The sequence below is a fragment of the Anneissia japonica genome, unplaced genomic scaffold (genome assembly GCF_011630105.1).
Source record: "Anneissia japonica isolate Jap-2015-1 unplaced genomic scaffold, ASM1163010v1 scaffold232_len381862_cov165, whole genome shotgun sequence".
Classification (NCBI taxonomy): domain Eukaryota; kingdom Metazoa; phylum Echinodermata; class Crinoidea; order Comatulida; family Comatulidae; genus Anneissia; species Anneissia japonica.
Genome location: NW_022702252.1, coordinates 746 through 21,836, shown reverse-complemented (window position 1 = coordinate 21,836; position 21,091 = coordinate 746). Strand labels below are relative to the sequence as shown.

The window sequence follows — 21,091 nt, the reverse complement described above, 5'->3', positions numbered from 1 at the left end:
TTATTTTCTCCATCCGTCTGTTACTTTGTTGAAAACATTAGGCTAGTTAGTACTTCCAAACTCAGAAGGGGAACTAGCTCAAATGGTAGAGCGCTCGCTTTGCATGTGAGAGGTACCGGGATCAATGCTCGGGTTCTCCACTATTTTCTCCAACACGTCTTTTACTTTGGTGAAAACAAAGTAGAGCGTCTTTTACTTTGTTAAAAATATTAGGGCTAGTCAGTATTTTTGAAAGTTATAAGGGGAACTAGCTCAAATGGTAATGCGCTTGATTTGCATGTGAGAGGTACCGGGATCAATGCCCAAGTTCTCCATGTTATTTTTCCTGGTCTTTCTAAATTTTGTCGAAGTTATTATGTAGCTAATCCGTATTGTTTTACCGAGAAGGGGGGAACTAGCTCAAATGGTAGAGCACTCGCTTAGCATTTGAGAGGTACCGGGATCAATGCCCGGGTTCTCCATATTAATATTTTTTTCAGGCGTCTCTTACTTTGTTAAAAACATTAGGGCGGGTCTAAGTATTTCCAAACTCAGAAGAGGAACTTGCTGAAATGGTGGAGCGCTCACTTTGTATGTAAGAGAGGTTAAGGGATGAATGCCCGGGTTTTCAATGTTATTTCATGGCCTTTCTAAATTTTGATGAAAATATTATGCAGCTACTTCGTATTGTTTATCTGAAAAGGGTAATCGTAGAGCGCCAGCTTTACAGGTAGGGTGGGAAGGTGGAATGGAAAGATTGTACAGTTATCAATGCTCGTGTTGTCCAAATTAGTTTCTCCCGCCGTCTCTTACTTTGTTAAAGACATTAGGATAGTCAGTACTTCCAAACTGAGAAGGGGAACTATCTCAAATGGTAGAGCGCTCGCTTTGATTGTGAGAGGTACCGGGATCAATGCCCGGGTTTTCAGTGTTATTTTATGGCCTTTCTAAATTTCTTTAAAAATATTATTTAGCCACTTCTTATTGTTTTTCTGAAAAGTGGAAATTGTTCGTAGAGCGCCAGCTTTACAGGTGATGGGGAGGGAAGAGGGTACCGAGATCAATGCTTGGGTTGTCCAAATTATTTTCTCCATCCGTCTGTTACTTTGTTGAAAACATTAGGCTAGTTAGTACTTCCAAACTCAGAAGGGGAACTAGCTCAAATGGTAGAGCGCTCGCTTCGCTTGTGAGAGGTACTGGGATCAATGCCCGGGTTCTCCATTATTTTTTCCAGGCGTCTCTTAATTTGGCAATAACAAAGTAGAGCGTCTCTTATTTTTTTTTTTGAAAACATTAGGATAGTCGGTACTTTCCAACCGAGAAGGGGAAAGCTCAAATGGTAGAGCGCTTGCTTTGCATGTGAGAGGTACCGGGATCAATGCCCGGGTTTACAGTGTTATTTTTTGGCCTTTTTAAATTTTTTTGAAAATATTATGTAGATACTTCGTATTGTTTATCTGAAAAGTGGAAATTGTTCGTAGAGCGCCAGATTTATAGGTGGTGGGGAGGGAAGAGGGTACCGAGATCAATGCTAGGGTTGTCCAAATTATTTTCTCCAGCCGTCTGTTACATTGTTGAAAACATTAAGCTAGTTAGTACTTCCAAACTTAAAAGAGGAACTAGCTCAAATGGTAGAGCGCTCGCTTTGCATGTGAGAGGTACCGGGATCAATGCCCGGGTTCTCCATGTTATTTTTCCTGGTCTTTCTAAATTTTGTCGAAGTTATTATGTAGCTAATCCGTATTGTTTAACTGAGAAGGGGGAAACTAGCTCAAATTGTAGAGCGATCTCTTAGCATGTCAGAGGTACCGGGATCAATTCCCTGGTTTTCCATATTCATTTTTTCCAGGCGTCTCTTACTTTGTTAAAAACATTAGGTCTAGCCTGAGTTTTTCCAAAATTAGAAGAGGAACTTGCTCAAATGGTAGGGCGCTTGCTTTGTATGTGAGAGAGGTAAAGCGATCAATGCCTGGGTTTTCAATGTTATTTAACGGCCTTTCTAAATTTTACTGAAAATATTATGCAGCTTCTTCGTATTGTTTATCTGAAAAGGGTAAATTGTTCGTAGAGCGCTAGCTTTACAGGTAGGGTGGGAAGGAAGGTGGGGATGGAATGATTGTACAGGGATCAATGCTCGTGTTGTCCAAATTGTTTTCTCCAGCCGTCTCTTACTTTGTTAAAAACATTAGGATAGTCAGTACTTCCAAACTGAGAAGGGGAACTAGCTCAAATGGTAGAGCGCTCGCTTTGCATGTGAGAGGTACCGGGATCAATGCCTGGGTTTTCAGAGTTATTTTATGGCCTTTATAAATTTTTTTTTTAAATATTATGTAGCTACTTCTTATTGTTTATCTGAAAAGTGGAAATTGTTCGTAGAGCGCCAGCTTTACAGGTGGTGGGGAGGGAAGAGGGTACCGAGATCAATGCTTGGGTTGTCCAAATTATTTTCTCCATCCGTCTGTTACTTTGTTGAAAACATTAGGCTAGTTAGTACTTCCAACTCAGAAGGGGTACTAGCTCAAATGGTAGAGCGCTCGCTTAGCATGTGAGAGGTACCGGGATCAATGCCCGGGTCCTCCATACTAATTTTTTTTTTCAAGCGTCTCTTACTTTGTTAAAAACATTAGGCCTAGTCTGAGTATTTTTCAAACTTAGAAGAGGAACGTGCTCAAATGGTAGAGCGGTCGCTTTGTATGTGAGAGAGGTAAAGGGGTCAATGCCCAGGTTTTCAATGTTATTTCATGGCCTTTCTAAATTTCGCTGAAAATATTATGCAGCTAATTCGTATTGTTTATCTGAAAAGGGTAAATTGTTCGTAAAGCGCCAGCTTTACAGGTGGAGGGGAGGGAAGTGGGTACCGAAATCAATGCTTGGGTTGTCCAAATTTTTTTCTCCAGCAGTCTTTTATTTTGTTGAAAACATAAGGCTAGTTAGTACAAATTCAAAAAGGGAACTTGCTCAAATGGTAGAGCGCTCGCTTTGCATGTGAGAGGTACCTGGATCAATGGCCGGGTTTTCCATTATTTGCTCCAGCGCGTCTCTTACTTTGGTGAAAACAAAGTAGAGCGTCTTTTACTTTATTAAAAATATTAGGGCTAGTCAGTATTTTTCAAACTTATAAGAGGAACTCAAATGGTAGAGTGCTCGCTTTGTATGTGAGAAAGGTAAAGGGGTCAATGCCCGAGTTTTCAATGTTATTTCATGGCCTTTCTAAATGCCCGGGTTCTCCATATTAATTTTTTCCAGTCGTCTCTTACTTTGTTAAAAACATTAGGGCAAGACTGAGTATTTCCTAACTCAGAATAGGAACTTGCTCAAATGGTAGCGCGCTCGCTTTTCATGTGAGAGAGGTAAAGAGATCAATGCCCGGGTTTTCAATGTTATTTTATGGCCTTTCTGAATTTCTGAAATGGTAGAGCGCTCGCTTTGCATGTGAGAGGTACCAGGATCAATGCCCGGGTTTTCAATGTTACTTTATGGCCTTTCTAAATTTTGTTGAAAATATTATGTAGCTTCTTCGTATTGTTTATCTGAAAAGTGGAAATTGTTCGTAGAGCGCCAGCTTTACAGGTGGTGGGAAGGGAAGTGGGTACCGGGATCAATACTTGGGTTGTCCAAATTATTTTCTCCAGCCGTGTGTTACTTTGTTGAAAACATTAGGCTAGTTAGTACTTCCAAACTCAAAAAGGGAACTAGCTCAAATGGTAGAGCGCTCGCTTTGCATGTGAGAGGTACCGGAATCAATGCCCAGGTTCTCCATTATTTTCTCCAGCACGTCTCTTACTTTCGTGAAAACAAAGTAGAGCGTCTTTTCCTTTGTTAAGGGCTAGTCAGTACTTTTTCAAACTTAGAAGGGGAACTAGCTCAAATGGTAGAGCGCTCGATTTGCATGTGAGAGGTACCGGGATCAATGCCCGGGTTCTCCATGTTACTTTTCCTGGTCTTTCTAAATTTTGTCGAAGTTATTATGTAGCTAATCCGTATTGTTTTACCGAGAAGGGGGGAACTAGCTCAAATGGTAGAGCGCTCGCTTAGCATGTGAGAGGTACCGGGATCAATGCCCGGGTTCTCCATAATAATTTTTTTTTTCAGGCGTCTCTTACTTTGTTAAAAACATTAGGGCTAGTCTGAGTATTTACAAACTTAGAAGAGGAACTTGCTCAAATGGTAGAGGGGTCGCTTTGTATCTGAGAGAGGTAAAGAGATCAAGGCCCGGGTTTTCAATGTTATTTCATGGCCTTTCTAAATTTCGCTGAAAATATTATGCAGCTAATTCGTATTGTTTATCTGAAAAGGGTAAATTGTTCGTAGAGCGCCAGCTTTACATGTGGAGGGGAGGGAAGTGGGTACCGAAATCAATGCTTGGGTTGTCCAAATTATTTTCTCAAGCCGTCTGTTATTTTGTTGAAAACATTAGGCTAGTTAGTACTTCCAAATTCAAAAAGGGAAACTAGATCAAATTGTAGAGCACTCGCTTTGCATGTGAGAGGTGCCGGGATCATTGCCCGGCTTTTCCATTATTTTCTCCAGCGCGTCTCTTACTTTGGTGAAAATAAAGTAGAGCGTCTTTTACTTTGTTAAAAATATTAGGGCTAGTCAGTATTTTTCAAACTTAGAAGGTGAACTAGCTCAAATGGTAGAGCGCTCGATTTGCATGTGAGAGGGATAGGGATCAATGCCCGAGTTCTACATGTTACTTTTCCTGGTCTTTCTAAATTTTGTCGAAGTTATTATGTAGCTAATCAGAATTGTTTAACTGAGAAGGGGGGAACTAGCTCAAATGGTAGAGCGGTCGCTTAGCATGTGAGAGGTACCGGGATCAATGCCCGGGTTCTCCATATTAATTTTTTTTTCAGGCGTCTCTTACTTTGTTAAAAACATTATGCCTAGTCTGAGTATTTTTTAAACTTAGAAGAGGAACTTGCTCAAATGGTAGAGCGCTCGCTTTGTATGTGAGAGAGGTAAAGGGGTCAATGCCCAGGTTTTCAATGTTATTTTATGGCCTTTCTAAATTTTGTTGAAAATAATTTGCAGCTACTTCGTATTGTTTATCTGAAAAGGGTAAATTGTTCGTAGAGCGCTAGCTTTACAGGTAGGGTGGGAAGGGGGATGGAAAGAGCATACAGGGATCAATGCTCGTGTTGTCCAAATTATTTTCTCCAGTCGTCTCTTACTTTGTTTAAAACATTAGGATTGTCAGTACTTCTAAACTGAGATGGGGAACTAGCTCAAATGGTAGAGCGCTCGCTTAGCATGTGAGAGGTACCGGGATCAATGCCCGTGTTCTCCATATTAATTTTTTTTTCAGGCGTCTCTTACTTTGTTAAAAACATTAGGGCTAGTCTGAGTATTTACAAAATTAGAAGAGGAACTTGCTCAAATGGTAGAGCGGTCGCTTTCTATCTGAGAGAGGTAAAGGGATCAAGGCCCGGGTTTTCAATGTTATTTCATGGCCTTTCTAAATTTCGCTGAAAATATTATGCAGCTACTTCGTATTGTGTATCTGAAAAGTGGAAATTGTTCGTAGAGCGCTAGCTTTACAGGTGGAAGGGAGGGAAGTGGGTACCGAAATCAATGCTTGGGTTGTCCAAATTATTTTCTCTAGCCGTCTGTTATTTTGTTAAAAACATTAGGCTAGATAGTACTTCCAAATTCAAAAAAGGGAACTAGATCAAATTGTAGAGCGCTCGCTTTGCATGTGAGAGGTACCGGGATCAATGCCCGGGTTTTCCATTATTTTCTCCAGCGCGTCTCTTACTTTGGTGAAAATAAAGTCGAGCGTCTTTTACTTTGTTAAAAATATTAGGGCTAGTCAGTATTTTTCAAACTTAGAAGGGGAACAAGCTCAAATGGTAGAGCGCTCGATTTGCATGTGAGAGGTACCGGGATCAATGCCCGGGTTCTCCATAATAATTTTTTTTTCAGGCGTCTCTTACTTTGTTAAAATCATTAGGGCTAGTCTGAGTATTTACAAACTTAGAAGAGAAACTTGCTCAAATGGTAGAGCGGTCGCTTTGTATGTGAGAGAGGTAAAGGTGTCAATGCCCAGGTTTTCAAAATTATTTCATGGCCTTTCTAAATTTTGTTGAAAATATTATGCAGCTACTTCGTATTGTTTACCTGAAAAATGGAAATTGTTCGTAGAGCGCCAGCTTTACAGGTGGAGGGGAGGGAATTAGTGGGTACCGAAATCAATGCTTGGGTTGTCCAAATTTTTTTCTCCAGCCGTCTGTTATTTTGTTGAAAACATTAGGCTAGTTAGTACTTCCAAATTCAAAAAGGGGAACTAGCTCAAATGGTAGAGCGCTCGCTTAGCAAATGGTAGAGCGCTCGCTTTGCATGTGAGAGGTACCGGGATCAATGCCCGGGTTCTCCATTATTTTCTCCAGCGCGTCTCTTACTTTGGTGAAAATAAAGTAGAGCGTCTTTCACTGTGTTAAAAATATTACGGCTAGTCAGTATTTTTCAAACTTAGAAGGGGAACCAGCTGAAATAGTAGAGCGCTCGCTTTGCATGTGAGAGGTACCGGGATCAATGCCAAGGTTCTCCATGTTACTTTTCCTGGTCTTTCTAAATTTTGTCGAAGTTATTATGTAGCTAATCCTTATTGTTTAACTGAGAATGGGTCAACTAGCTCAAATCGTAACGCGCTCGCTTAGCTTGTGAGAGGTACCGGGGTCAATTCCCGGGTTCTCCATATTAATTTTTTTTCCCAGGCGTCTCTTACTTTGTTAAAAACATTAGGCCTAGTCTGAGTTTTTTTCAAACTTAGAAGAGGAACTTGCTCAAATGGTAGAGCGCTCGCTTTGTATGTGAGAGAGGTAAACGGGTCAATGCCCGGGTTTTCAATGTTATTTCATGGCCTTTCTAAATTTTGTTGAAAATATTATGCAGCTACATCGTATTGTTTATCTGAAAAGGGTAAATTGTTGGTAGAGCGCTAGCTTTACAGATGTGGGGTGGGAAGGGGGATGGAAAGAGCATACAGGGATCAATGCTCGTGTTGTCCAAATTATTTTTTCCAGTGAGAGGTACCGGGATCAATGCCCAGGTTTTCAATGTTATTTTATGGCCTTTCTAAATTTTGTTGACAATATTATGTAGCTACTTCGTATTGTTTACCTGAAAAGTGGAAATTGTTCGTAAAGCGCCAGCTTTACAGGTGGTGGGAAGGGAAGTGGGTACTGAGATCAATGCTTGGGTTGTCCAAATTATTTTCTCCAGCTGTCTGTTACTTTGTTGAAAACATTAGGGTAGTTAGTACTCAAAAGCTCGAAAGGGGAACTAGCTCAAATTGTAGAGAGCTCGCTTTGCATGTGAGAGGTACCGGGATCAATGCCCAGGTTTTCCATTATTTTCTCCAGCACGTCTCTTACTTTCGTGAAAACGAAGTAGAGCGTCTTTTACTTTGTTAAAAATATTAGGGCTAGTCAGTATTTTTCAAACTTAGAAGGGGAACTAGTGCAAATAGTAGAGCGCTCGCTTTGCGTGTGAGAGGTACAGGGATCAATGCCCGGGTTCACCATGTTTACTTTTCCTGGTCTTTCTAAATTTTGTCGAAGTTATTATGTAGCTAATCCGTATTATTTAACTGAGAAGGGGGGAACTAGCTTAAATGGTAGAGTGCTCGATTAGCATGTGAGAGGTACCGGGGTCAATGCCCGGGTTCTCCATTTGAATTTTTTTGTTCAGGCGTCTCTTACATTGTTGAAAACATTAGGCCTAGTCTGAGTATTTTTCAAACTTAGAAGAGGAACTTGCTCAAATGGTAGAGCGCTCGCTTTGCATGTGAGAGAGGTAAAGGGGTCAATGCCCAGGTTTTCAATGTTATTTCATGGCCTTTCTAAATTTTGTTGAAAATATTATGCAGCTACTTCGTATTGTTTATCTGAAAAGGGTAAATTGTTCGTTGAGCGCTAGCTTTACAGGTAGAGGGGAGGGAAGTGGGTACCGAAATCAATGCTTGGGTTGTCCAAATTATTTTCTCTAGCCGTCTGTTATTTTGTTGAAAACATTAGGCTAGTTAGTACTTCCAAATTCAAAAAGGGGAACTTGCTCAAATGGTAGAGCGGTCGCTTTGTATGTGAGAGATGTAAAGGGATCAATGCCCGGAATTTCAATGTTATTTCATGGCCTTTCTAAATTTTGCTGAAAATATTATGCAGCTACTTCGTATTGTTTATCTGAAAACGGTAAATTGTTCGTAAAGCGCCAGCTTTACTGGTGGAGGGGAGGGAAGTGGGTACCGAAATCAATGCTTGGTTGTCCAAATTATTTTCTCCAGCCGTCTGTTACATTGTTGAAAACATTAAGCTAGTTAGTACTTCCAAACTCAAAAGGGGAACTACCTCAAATGGTAGAGCGCTCGCTTTGCATGTGAGAGGTACCGGGATCAATGCCCGGGTTCTCCATTATTTTCTCCAGCGCGTATCTTACTTTGGTGAAAACAAAGTAGAGCGTCTTTTACTTTATTAAAAATATTAGGGCTAGTCAGTATTTTTCAAACTTATAAGGGGAACTCAAATGGTAGAGCGCTCGCTTTGTATGTGAGAGAGGTAAAGGGGTCAAATGTTTTCAATGTTATTTCATGGCCTTTCTAAATGCCCGGGTTCTCCATATTAATTTTTTTCCAGGCGTCTCTTACTTTGTTAAAAACATTAGGGCTAGACAGAATATTTCCAAACTCAGAAGAAGAAATTGCTCAAATGGTAGAGCGCTCGCTTTTCATGTGAGAGAAGTAAAGGGATCAATGCCCGGGTTTTCAATGTTATTTTATGGCCTTTCTGAATTTTGCTGAAAATATTATGCAGCTACTTCGTATTGTTTATCTGAAAAGGGTAAATAGTTCGTAGAGCGCTAGCTTTAGATGTGGGGTGGGAAGGTGGGATGGAAAGATCGTACAGGGATCAATGCTCGTGTTGTCCAAATTATTTTCTCCAGCCGTCTCTTACTTTGTTAAATACATTAGGATAGTGAGTACTTCCAAACTGAAAAGGGGAACTAGCTCAAATGGTAGAGCGCTCGCTTTGCATGTGAGTGGTACCAGGATCAATGCTCGGGGTTTCAATGTTACTTTATGGCCTTTCTAAATTTTGTTGAAAATATAACGTAGCTACTTCGTTTTGTTTATCTGAAAAATGGAAATTGTTCGTAGAACGCCAGCTTTACAGGTGGTGGGAAGGGAAGTGGGTACCGAGATCAATACTTGGGTTGTCCAAATTATTTTCTCCAGCCGTCTATTACTTTGTTGAAAACATTAGGCTAGTTAGTACTTCGAAACTCAAAAGGGGAACTAGCTCAAATGGTAGAGCGCTCGCTTTGCATGTGAGAGGTACCGGGATCAATGCCCGGGTTCTCCATTATTTTCTCCAGCACGTCTCTTACTTTCGTGAAAACAAAGTAGAGCGTCTTTTACTTTGTTAATGGCTAGTCAGTACTTTTCAAACTTAGAAGGGGAACTAGCTCAAATGGTAGAGTTCTCGCTTTGCATGTGAGAGGTACCGGGATCAATGCCCGGGTTTTCCATGTTACTTTTCCTGGTCTTTCTAAATTTTGTCGAAGTTATTATGTAGCTAATCCGTATTGTTTAACTGAGAAGGGGGAACTAGCTCAAATGGTAGAGCGCTCGCTTAGCATGTGAGAGGTACCGGGATCAATGCCCGGGTTCTCCATATCAATTTTTTTTTCAGGCGTCTCTTACTTTGTTAAAATCATTAGGGCTAGTCTGAGTATTTACAAACTTAGAAGAGGAACTTGCTCAAATGGTAGAGCGGTCGCTTTGTATGTGAGAGAGGTAAAGGGGTCAATGCCCGGGTTCTCCATTAAGGTGTCAATGCCCGGGTTTTCAATGTTATTTCATGGCCTTTCTAAATTTTGTTGAAAATATTATGCAGCTACTTCGTATTGTTTACCTGAAAAGTGGAAATTGTTCGTAAAGCGCCAGCTTTACAGGTGGAGGGGAGGGAATTAGTGGGTACCGAAATCAATGCTTGGGTTGTCCAAATTATTTTCTCCAGCCGTCTGCTATTTTGTTGAAAATATTAGGCTAGTTAGTACTTCCAAATTCAAAAAGGGGATCTAGCTCAAATGGTAGAGCGCTCGCTTTGCATGTGAGAGGTACCGGGATCAATGCCCGGGTTCTCCATTATTTTCTCCAGCGCGTCTCTTACTTTGGTGAAAATAAACTAGAGCGTCTTTTACTTTGTTAAAAATATTAGGGCTAGTCAGTATTTTTCAAACTTAGAAGGGGAACCAGCTCAAATGGTAGAGCGCTCGCTTTGCATGTGAGAGGTACCGGGATCAATGCCCGGATTCTCCATGTTACTTTTCCTGGTCTTTCTAAATTTTGTCGAAGTTATTATGTAGCTAATCCTTATTGTTTAACTGAGAATGGGTCAACTAGCTCAAATCGTAACGCGCTCGCTTAGCTTGTGAGAGGTACTGGGGTCAATGCCCGGGTTCTCCATATTAACTTTTTTTTTCCAGGCGTCTCTTACTTTGTTAAAAACATTAGGGCTAGACTGAGTATTTCCAAACTTAGAAGAAGAACTTGCTCAAATGGTAGAGCGCTCGCTTTTTCATGTGAGAGAGGTAAAGTGATCAATGCCCGGGTTTTCAATGTTATTTTATGGCCTTTTTGAATTTTGCTGAAAATATTATGCAGCTACTTCGTATTCTTTATCTGAAAAGGGTAAATTGTTCGTAGAGCGCTAGCTTTAGATGTGGGGTGGGAAGGGGGATGGAAAGAGCATACAGGGATCAATGCTCGTGTTGTCCAAATTATTTTCTCCAGTCGTCTCGTACTTTGTTAAAAACATTAGGATAGTAAGTACTTCTAAACTGAGAAGGGGAACTAGCTCAAATGGTAGATCTCTCGCTTTGCATGTGAGTGGTACCAGGATCAATGCTCGGGGTTTCAATGTTACTTTATGGCCTTTCTAAATTTTGTTGAAAATATAATGTAGCTGCTTCGTATTGTTTATCTAAAAAGTGGAAATAGTTCGTAGAGCGCCAGCTTTACAGGTGGTGGGAAGGGAAGTGGGTACCGAGATCAATACTTGGGTTGTCCAAATTATTTTCTCCAGCCGTCTGTTACTTTGTTGAAAACATTAGGCTAGTTAGTACTAGTTAGTACTAATGGTAGAGCGCTCGCTTTGCATGTGAGTGGTACCGGGATCAATGCCCGGGTTCTCCATTATTTTCTCCAGCACGTCTCTTACTTTCGTGAAAACAAAGTAGAGCGTCTTTTACTTTGTTAAGAGCTAGTCGGTACTTTTCAAACTTAGAAGGGAAACAAGTTCAAATGGTAGAGCGCTCGCTTTGCATGTGAGAGGTACCGGGATCAATGCCCGGGTTCTCCATGTTACTTTTCCTGGTCTTTCTAAATTTTGTCGAAGTTATTATGTAGCTAATCCGTATTGTTTAACTGAGAAGGGGGGAACTAGCTCAATTGGTAGAGCGCTCGCTTAGCATGTGAGAGGTACCGGGATCAATGCCCGGGTTCTCCATATTAATTTTTTTTCAGGCGTCTCTTTCTAAATTTTGTTGAAAATATAATGTAGCTACTTCGTATTGTTTATCTGAAAAGTGAAAATTTTTCGTAGAGCGCCAGCTTTACAGGTGGTGGGAAGGGAAGTGGGTACCGAGATCAATACTTGGGTTGTCCAAATTATTTTCTCCAGCCGTCTGTTATTTTTTTTGAAACATTAGGCTAGTTAGTACTTCCAAATTCAAAAAGGGGAACTAGCTCAAATGGTAGAGCGCTCGCTTTGCATGTGAGAGGTACCGGGATTAATGCCCGGGTTCTCCATATTAATTTTTTTTTTCAGGCGTCTCTTACTTTGTTAAAAACATTAGGCCTAGTCTGAGTATTTTTCAAACTTAGAAGAGGAACTTGCTCAAATGGTAGAGCGCTCGCTTTGTATGTGAGAGAGGTAAAGGGGTCAATGCCCGGGTTTTCAATGTTATTTCATGACCTATCTAAATTTTGTTGAAAATATTATGCAGCTACTTCGTATTGTTTATATGAAAAGGGTAAATTGTTCGTAGAGCGCTAGCTTTACAGGTGGGGTGGGAAGGGGGATGGAAAGAGCATACAGGGATCAATGCTCGTGTTGTCCAAATTATTTTCTCCAGTGAGAGGTACCGGGATCAATGCCCAGGTTTTCAATGTTATTTTATTGCCTTTCTAAATTTTGTTGAAAATATTATGTAGCTACTTCGTATTGTTTACCTGAAAAGTGGAAATTGTTCGTAGAGCGCCAGTTTTACAGGTGGTGGGAAGCGAAGTGGGTACCGAGATCAATACTTGGGTTGTCCAAATTATTTTCTCCAGCCGTCTGTTACTTTGTTGAAAACATTAGGCTAGTTAGTACTTCCAAACTCAAAAGGGGAACTAGCTCAAATGATAGAGCGCTCGCTTTGCATGTGAGAGGTACCGGGATCAATGCCCGGGTTCTCCATTATTTTCTCCAGCACGTCTTCTACTTTCTTGAAAACGAAGTAGAGCGTCTTTTACTTTGTTAAAAATATTAGGGCTAGTCAGTATTTTTCAAACTTAGAAGGGGAACCAGCTCAAATGGTAGAGCGCTCGCTTTGCATGTGAGAGGTACCGGGATCAATGCCAGGGTTCTCCATGTTACTTTTCCTGGTCTTTCTAAATTTTGTCGAAGTTATTATGTAGCTAATCAGAATTGTTTAACTGAGAATGGGTCAACTAGCTCAAATCGTAACGCGCTTGCGTAGCTTGTGAGAGGTACTGGGGTCAATGCCCGGGTACTCCATATTAATTTTCTTTTCCAGGCGTCTCTTACTTTGTTAAAAACATTAGGGCTAGACTGAGTATTTCCAAACTCAGAAGAAGAACTTGCTCAAATGGTAGAGCGGTCGCTTTTTCATGTGAGAGAGGTAAAGTGATTAATGCCCGGGTTTTCAATGTTATTTCATGGCCTTTCTAAATTTTGTTGAAAATATAATGTATAACTACTTCGTATTGTTTATCTAAAAAGTGAAAATTGTTCGTAGAGCGCAAGCTTTACAGGTGGTGGGAAGGGAAGTGGGTACCGAGATCAATACTATGGTTGTCCAAATTATTTTCTCCAGCCGTCTGTTACTTTGTTGAAAACATTAGGCTAGTTAGTACTTCAAAACTCAAAAGGGGAACTAGCTCAAATGGTAAAGCGCTCGCTTTGCATGTGAGAGGTACCGGGATCAATGCCCGGGTTCTCCATTATTTTCTCCAGCGCGTCTCTTACTTTGGTGAAAATAAAGTAGAGCGTCTTTTACTTTGTTAAAAATATTAGGGCTAGTCAGTATTTTTCAAACTTAGAAGGGGGACCAGCTCAAATGGTAGAGCGCTCGCTTTGCATGTGAGAGGTACCGGGATCAATGCCCGGGTTCTCCATGTTACTTTTCCAGGTCTTTCTAAATTTTGTCTAAGTTATTATGTAACTAATCCGTATTATTTAACTGAGAAAGGGGGAACTAGCTCAAATGGTAGAGCGCTCGCTTAGCATGTGAGAGGTACCGGGATCAATGCCCGGGTTCTCCATATTAATTTTTTTTCAGGCGTCTCTTACTTTGTTACAAACATTAGGCCTAGTCTGAGTATATTTCAAACTTAGAAGAGGAACTCTCTCAAATGGTAGAGCGCTCGCTTTGTATGTGAGAGAGCTAAAGGGATCAATGCCCGGGTTTTCAATGTTATTTCATGGCCTTTCTAAATTTTGTTGAAAATATTATGCAGCTACTTCGTATTGTTTATCTGAAAAGGGTAAATTGTTCGTAGAGCGCTAGCTTTACAGGTGGGGTGGGAAGGGGGATGGAAAGAGCATACAGGGATCAATGCTCGTGTTGTCCAAATTATTTTCTCCAGTGAGAGGTACCGGGATCAATGCCCAGGTTTTCAATGTTATTTTATTGCCTTTCTAAATTTTGTTGAAAATATTATGTAGCTACTTCGTATTGTTTACCTGAAAAGTGGAAATTGTTCGTAGAGCGCCAGCTTTACAGGTAGTGGGAAGGGAAGAGGGTACTGAGATCAATGCTTGGGTTGTCCAAATTATTTTCTCCAGCTGTCTGTTACTTTGTTGAAAACATTAGGCTAGTTAGTACTCAAAAACTCAAAAAGGGAACTAGCTCAAATTGTAGAGCGCTCGCTTTGCATGTGAAAGGTACCGGGATCAATGCCCGGGTTCTCCATTATTTTCTCCAGCATGTCTCTTACTTTCGTGAAAACAAAGTGGAGCGTCTTTTACTTTGTTAAAAATATTAGAGCTAGTCAGTACTTTTCAAACTCAGAAGGGAGACTAGCTCAGATGGTAGAGCGCTCGCTTTGCATGTGAGAGGTACCGTGATCAATGCCCGGGTTCTCCTTGTTTGTTTTTCCTAGTCTTACTAAATTTTGTCGAAATTATTATGTAGCTAATCCGAATGGTTTAACTGAGAATTGGGGAACTAGCTCAAATGGTAGCGCGCTCGCTTAACATGTGAGAGGTAACGGGATCAATGCCCGGGTTCTCCATATTAATTTTTTCCAGGCGTCTCTTACTTTGTTAAAAACATTAAGCCTAGTCTGAGTATTTTTCCAAACTTAGAAGAGGAACTTGCTCAAATGGTAGAGCGGTCGCTTTGTATGTGAGAGAGGTAAAGGGGTCAATGCCCGGGTTCTCAATGTTATTTTATGGCCTTTCTGAATTTTTCTGAAAATATTATGCAGCTACTTCGTATTGTTTATCTGAAAAGTGTAAATTGTTCGTAGAGCGCCAGCTTTACAGGTGGGGTGGGAAGGTGGGATGGAAAGATCGTACAGGGATCAATGCTCGTGTTGTCCAAATTATTTTCTCCAGCCGTCTCTTACTTTGTTAAAAACATTAGGATAGTCAGTACTTCCAAACTGAGAAGGGGAACTAGCTCAAATGGTAGAGCGCTCGCTTTGCATGTGAGAGGTACCAGGATCAATGCCCGGGGTTTCAATGTTACTTTATGGCCTTTCTAAATTTTGTTGAAAATATTATGTAGCTACTTCGTTTTGTGTATCTGAAATGTTTAAATTGTTCGTAGAGCGCCAGCTTTACAGGTGGTGGGAAGGGAAGTGGGTACCGAGATCAATACTTGGGTTGTCCAAATTATTTTCTCCAGCCGTCCGTTACTTTGTTGAAAACATTAGGCTAGTTAGTACTTCCAAACTCAAAAGGGGAACTAGCTCAAATGGTAGAGCGCTCGCTTTGCATGTGAGAAGTACCGGGATCAATACCCGGGTTCTCCATTATTTTTTCCAGCACGTCTCTTACTTTCGTGAAAACAAAGTAGATCGTCTTTTACTTTGTTAAGAGCTAGTCAGTACTTTTCAAACTTAGAAGGCGAACTAGCTTAAATGGTAGAGCGCTCGCTTTCATGTGAGAGGTACCGGGATCAATGCCCGGCCTCTCCATGTTACTTTTTCAGGTCTTTCTAAATTTTGTCTAAGTTATTATGTAGCTAATCCGTATTATTTAACTGAGAAGGGGGGAACTAGCTCAAATGGTAGAGCGCTCGCTTAGCATGTGAGATGTACCGGGATCAATGCCCGGGTTCTCCATATTAATTTTTTTTTCAGGCGTCTCTTACTTTGTTAAAAACATTAGGGCTCGTCTGAGTATTTACAAACTTTGAAGAGGAACTTGCTCAAATGGTAGAGCGGTCGCTTTGTATGTGAAAGAGGTAAAGGGATCAATGCCCAGGTTTTCAATGTTATTTCATGCCTTTCTAAATTTCGCAGAAAATATTATGCAGCTACTTCGTATTGTTTATCTGAAAAGGGTAAATTGTTCGTAGAGCGCCAGCTGTACAGGTGGAGGGGAGGGAAGTGGGTACCGAAATCAATGCTTGGGTTGTCCAAATTATTTTCTCCAGCCGTCTGTTATTTTGTTGAAAACATTAGGCTAGTTAGTACTTCCAAATTAAAAAAAAGGAACTAGCTCAAATGGTAGAGCGCTCGCTTTGCATGTGGGAGGTACCGGGATCAATGCCCGGGTTCTCCATTATTTTCTCCAGTGCGTCTCTTACTTTGGTGAAAATAAAGTAGAGCGTCCTTTACTTTGTTAAAAATATTAGGGCTAGTCAGTATTTTTCAAACTTAGAAGGGGAACTAACTCAAACGGTAGAACGCTCGCTTTGCATGTGAGAGGTACCGGGATCAGTGCCCGGGTTCTACATGTTACTACTCCTGGTCTTTCTAAATTTTGTCGAAGTTATTATGTAGCTAATCAGAATTGTTTAATTGAGAAAGGGGAAACTAGCACAAATGGTAGAGCGCTCGCTTAGCATGTGAGAGGTACCGGGATCAATGCCCGGGTTCTCCATATTAATATTTTTTTCAGGCGTCTCTTACTTTGTTAAAATCATTACGGCTAATCTGAGTATTTACAAACTTAGAAGAGAAACTTGCTCAAATGGTAGAGCGGTCGCTTTGTATGTGAGAGAGGTAAAGGTGTCAATGCCCAGGTTTTCAAAATTATTTCATGGCCTTTCTTAATTTTGTTGAAAATATTATGCAGCTACTTCGTATTGTTTACCTGAAAAATGGAAATTGTTCGTAGAGCGCCAGCTTTACAGGTGGAGGGGAGAGAATTAGTGGGTACCGAAATCAATGCTTGGGTTGTCCAAATTTTTTTCTCCAGCCGTCTGTTATTTTGTTGAAAACATTAGGCTAGTTAGTACTTCCAAATTCAAAAAGGGGATCTAGCTCAAATGGTAGAGCGCTCGCTTTGCATGTGAGAGGTACCGGGATCAATGCCCGGGTTCTCCATTATTTTCTCCAGCGCGTCTCTTACTTTGGTGAAAGTAAAGTAGAGCGTTTTTTACTTTGTTAAAAATATTAGGGCTAGTCAGTATTTTTCAAACTTAGAAGGGGAACCAGCTGAAATAGTAGAGCGCTCGCTTTGCATGTGAGAGGTACCGGGATCAATGCCCGGGTTCTCCATGTTACTTTTCCTGGTCTTTCTAAATTTTGTCGAAGTTATTATGTAGCTAATCCTTATTGTTTAACTGAGAATGGGTCAACTAGCTCAAATCGTAACGCGCTCGCTTAGCTTGTGAGAGGTACCGGGGTCAATTCCCGGGTTCTCCATATTAATTTTTTTTTCCAGGCGTCTCTTACTTTGTTAAAAACATTAGGCCTAGTCTGAGTTTTTTTTCAAACTTAGAAGAGGAACTTGCTCAAATGGTAGAGCGCTCGCTTTGTATGCGAGAGAGGTAAAGGTGTCAATGCCCGGGTTTTCAATGTTATTTCATGGCCTTTCTAAATTTTGTTGAAAATATTATGCAGCTACTTCGTATTGTTTATCTGAAAAGGGTAAATTGTTCGTAGAGCGCTAGCTTTACAGGTGGAGGGGAGGGAATTAGTGGGTACCGAAATCAATGCTTGGGTTGTCCAAATTATTTTCTCCAGCCGTCTGTTATTTTGTTGAAAACATTAGGCTAGTTAGTACTTCCAAATTCAAAAAGGGGATCTAGCTCAAATGGTAGAGCGCTCGCTTTGCATGTGAGAGGTACCGAGATCAATGCCCGGGTTCTCCATTATTTTCTCCAGCGCGTCTCTTACTTTGGTGAAAATAAAGTCGAGCGTCTTTTACTTTGTTAAAAATATTAGGGCTAGTCAGTATTTTTCATACTTAGAAGGGGAACAAGCTCAAATGGTAGAGCGCTCGCTTTGCATGTGAGAGGTACCGGGATCAGTGCCCGGGTTCTACATGTTACTACTCCTGGTCTTTCTAAATTTTGTCGAAGTTATTATGTAGCTAATCAGAATTGTTTAATTGAGAAAGGGGAACTAGATGTGTATAAGAGACAGATAAAGTAGAGCGTCTTTTACTTTGTTAAGGGCTAGTCAGTACTTTTAAACTTAGAAGGGGAACTAGCTCAAATGGTAGAGCGCTCGCTTTGCATGTGAGAGGTACCGGGATCAATGCCCGGGTTCTCCATGTTACTTTTCCTGGTCTTTCTAAATTTTTCCGAAGTTATTATGTAGCTAATCCGTATTATTTAAATGAGAAGGGGGGAACTAGCTCAAATGGTAGAGCGCTCTCTTAGCATGTGAGAGGTACCGGGATGAATGCCCGGGTTCTCCATATTAATTTTTTTTTCAGGCGTCTCTTTCTAAATTTTGTTGAAAATATAATGTAGCTACTTCGTATTGTTTATCTAAAAAGTGGAAATTGTTCGTAGAGCGCCAGCTTTACAGGTGGTGGTAAGGGTACCGGGATCATTGCCCGGGTTCTCCCTGTTATTTTTCCTGGTCTTTCTAAATTTTGTCGAAGTTATTATGTAGCTAATCCGTATATTTTAACTGAGAAGGGGGCAACTAGCTCAAATGGTAGAGCGCTCGCTTAGCATGTGAGAGGTACCGGGATGAATGCCCGGGTTCTCCATATTAATTTTTTTTTTTCAGGCGTCTCTTTCTAAATTTTGTTGAAAATATAATGTAGCTACTTCGTATTGTTTATCTGAAAAGTGGAAATTGTTCGTAGAGCGCCAGCTTTACAGGTGGTGGGAAGGGAAGTGGGTACCGAGATCAATACTTGGGTTGTCCAAATTATTTTCTCTAGCCGTCTGTTGTTTTTTTTTAAACATTAGGCTAGTTAGTACTTCCAAATTCAAAAAGGGGAACTAGCTCAAATGGTAGAGCGCTTGCTTTGCATGTGAGAGGTACCGGGATCAATGCCCGGGTTCTCCATTATTTTCTTCAGCGCGTCTCTTACTTTGGTGAAAATAAAGTAGAGCGTCTTTTACTTTGTTAAAAATATTAGGGCTACTCAGTATTTTTCAAACTTAGAAGAGGGACCAGCTGAAATGGTAGAGCGCTCGCTTTGCATGTGAGAGGTATCGGGATCATGCCCGGGTTCTCTATGTTACTTTTCCTGGTTTTTCTAAATTTTGTCGAAGTTATTATGTAGCTAATCAGAATTGTTTAACTGAGAAAGGGGGAACTAGCTCAAATGGTAGAGCGCTCGCTTAGCATGTGAGAGGTACCGGGATCAATGCCCGGGTTCTCCATATTAATTTTTTTTTTCAGGCGTCTCTTACTTTGTTAAAATCATTAGGGCTAGTCTGAGTATTTACAAACTTCGAAGAGGAACTTGCTCAAAAGGTAGAGCGGTCGCTTTGTATGTGAGAGAGGTAAAGGTGTCAATGCCCGGGTTTTCAATGTTATTTCATTGCCTTTCTAAATTTTGTTGAAAATATTATGCAGCTACTTCGTATTGTTTACCTGAAAAGTGGAAATTGTTCGTAGAGCGCCAGCTTTACAGGTTTAGGGGAGGGAATTAGTGGGTACCAAAATCAATGCTTGGGTTGTCCAAATTATTTTCTCCAGCCGTCTGTTATTTTGTTGAAAACATTAGGCTAGTTAGTACTTCCAAATTCAAGAAGGGGATCTAGCTCAAATGGTAGAGCGCTCGCTTTGCATGTGAGAGGTACCGGGATTAATGCCCGGGTTCTCCATTATTTTCTCCAGCGCGTCTCTTACTTTGGTGAAAATAAAGTAGAGCGTCTTTTACTTTGTTAAGGGCTAGTCAGTACTTTTCAAACTTAGAAGGGGAACTAGCTCAAATGGTAGAGCGCTCGCTTTGCATGTGAGAGGTATCGGGATCAATGCCCGGGTTCTCCATGTTACTTTTCCTGGTCTTTCTAAATTTTGTCGAAGTTATTATGTAGCTAATCCGTATTGTTTAACTGAGAAGGGGGGAACTAGCTCAAATGGTAGAGCGCTCGCTTAGCATGTGAGAGGTACCGGGATGAATGCCCGTGTTCTCAATATTAATTTTTTTTCTGGCGTTTCTTTCTAAATTTTGTTGAAAATATAATGTAGCTACTTCGTATTGTTTATCTGAAAAGTGGAAATTGTTCGTAGAGCGCCAGCTTTACAGGTGGTGGGAAGGGAAGTGGGTACCGAGATCAATACTTGGGTTGTCCAAATTATTTTCTCTAGCCGTCTGTTATTTTGTTGAAAACATTAGGCTAGTTTGTACTTCCAAATTCAAAAAGGGGAACTAGCTCAAATGGTAGAGCGCTCGCTTTGCATGTGAGAGGTACCGGGATCAATGCCCGGGTTCTCCATTATTTTCTCCAGCGCGTCTCTTACTTTGGTGAAAATAAAGTAGAGCGTCTTTTACTTTATTAAAAATATTAGGGCTAGTCAGTATTTTTCAAACTTAGAAGAGGGACCAGCTGAAATGGTAGAGCAGGCCCGTAGCCAGGGGGTTTTTAGGGGTTCGGGCGAACCCCCTTTTTCAGCGAACCCCCCTTTTGCCAGCGAACCCCCTTAGCCAGAAAACGATCCCCCGTTTCCAAAATAGTACAATTTATTACAAAATGGGAGCATTTTTGGCACTGTTTATTTGTCGCTATCGATCGTAGTCCGATCGTAGAAATCAAAACAAAGCTGCAGCCAGCTGAATGACGTAACTAGCAAGACTTCAAAATGAATATTAATGAGAGGTTTGTTGCCTAGGCTATTTGACCAATCGCGTGCTCCGGAGTTGGCACGACGTCATCACAAAAGTTTGGGCACTCGACATTTTTCATTTCTCTGGGATCGAGGACATGCGACACGCCAAAAATAGCCTAGGAGGATGAAGCGCCGAGAAAGGATAACCGATTTTTTTTCTTCAAGGCCAGCAACGAAGAAATCACGAAATTTAAGAAGTTAGAAAATTCACCCTTGTTTTCACCACATGCTCATGATACTGCCTGGCGGCGGGACCGGTGTACTTTTTCGGGCTAGGCCTAGGCCCTAGGTCTAGCGTTGCTAGATAGGGTAGGGTCGTAGCCTATGAGGCCTATTATTTGCGAACGATTTTATTATTTATTTTGTAATCGAGCTAGCATAGACCAGGGCCTAAGCTAGCTAGGCTAGCAAGGAAATATACTTGGTAATGTTTTCACGTTTCGTCAGAATTAACTGACATTATTCATAATAATATATTTATTATTTTTTCTCAATATATATCAGCGGTACATGAGCTGTGGTCTTCTTATATTGATAAATCTTATAGTTTTGACTGTATTTATTCTGATTTCAAAAAAGCTTTTGATTCCGTTCCTCATCAGCATTTACTAGGCAAGTTACGTAGTT

The 21,091-nt window shown here is 40.8% G+C and overlaps 9 non-coding genes across 9 annotated transcripts; all 9 read left to right on the top strand.

Moving 5' to 3' along the window:
• The first annotated feature begins 3,979 nt into the window (after positions 1-3,979).
• Trnaa-agc lies at positions 3,980-4,052 on the top strand. The gene has a single exon. It is a non-coding gene; the product is annotated as a tRNA-Ala (tRNA).
• A 5,213-nt stretch (positions 4,053-9,265) lies between these two features.
• On the top strand, positions 9,266-9,338 carry Trnaa-ugc. The gene has a single exon. It is a non-coding gene; the product is annotated as a tRNA-Ala (tRNA).
• A 239-nt stretch (positions 9,339-9,577) lies between these two features.
• On the top strand, positions 9,578-9,650 carry Trnaa-agc. The gene has a single exon. It is a non-coding gene; the product is annotated as a tRNA-Ala (tRNA).
• A 1,763-nt stretch (positions 9,651-11,413) lies between these two features.
• Trnaa-agc lies at positions 11,414-11,486 on the top strand. The gene has a single exon. It is a non-coding gene; the product is annotated as a tRNA-Ala (tRNA).
• Positions 11,487-13,455: 1,969 nt separating this feature from the next.
• On the top strand, positions 13,456-13,528 carry Trnaa-agc. The gene has a single exon. It is a non-coding gene; the product is annotated as a tRNA-Ala (tRNA).
• A 1,643-nt stretch (positions 13,529-15,171) lies between these two features.
• On the top strand, positions 15,172-15,244 carry Trnaa-ugc. The gene has a single exon. It is a non-coding gene; the product is annotated as a tRNA-Ala (tRNA).
• A 2,622-nt stretch (positions 15,245-17,866) lies between these two features.
• Positions 17,867-17,939, top strand: Trnaa-ugc. The gene has a single exon. It is a non-coding gene; the product is annotated as a tRNA-Ala (tRNA).
• A 999-nt stretch (positions 17,940-18,938) lies between these two features.
• On the top strand, positions 18,939-19,011 carry Trnaa-agc. The gene has a single exon. It is a non-coding gene; the product is annotated as a tRNA-Ala (tRNA).
• A 989-nt stretch (positions 19,012-20,000) lies between these two features.
• Positions 20,001-20,073, top strand: Trnaa-ugc. Its single transcript has one exon. It is a non-coding gene; the product is annotated as a tRNA-Ala (tRNA).
• Positions 20,074-21,091: the final 1,018 nt, after the last annotated feature.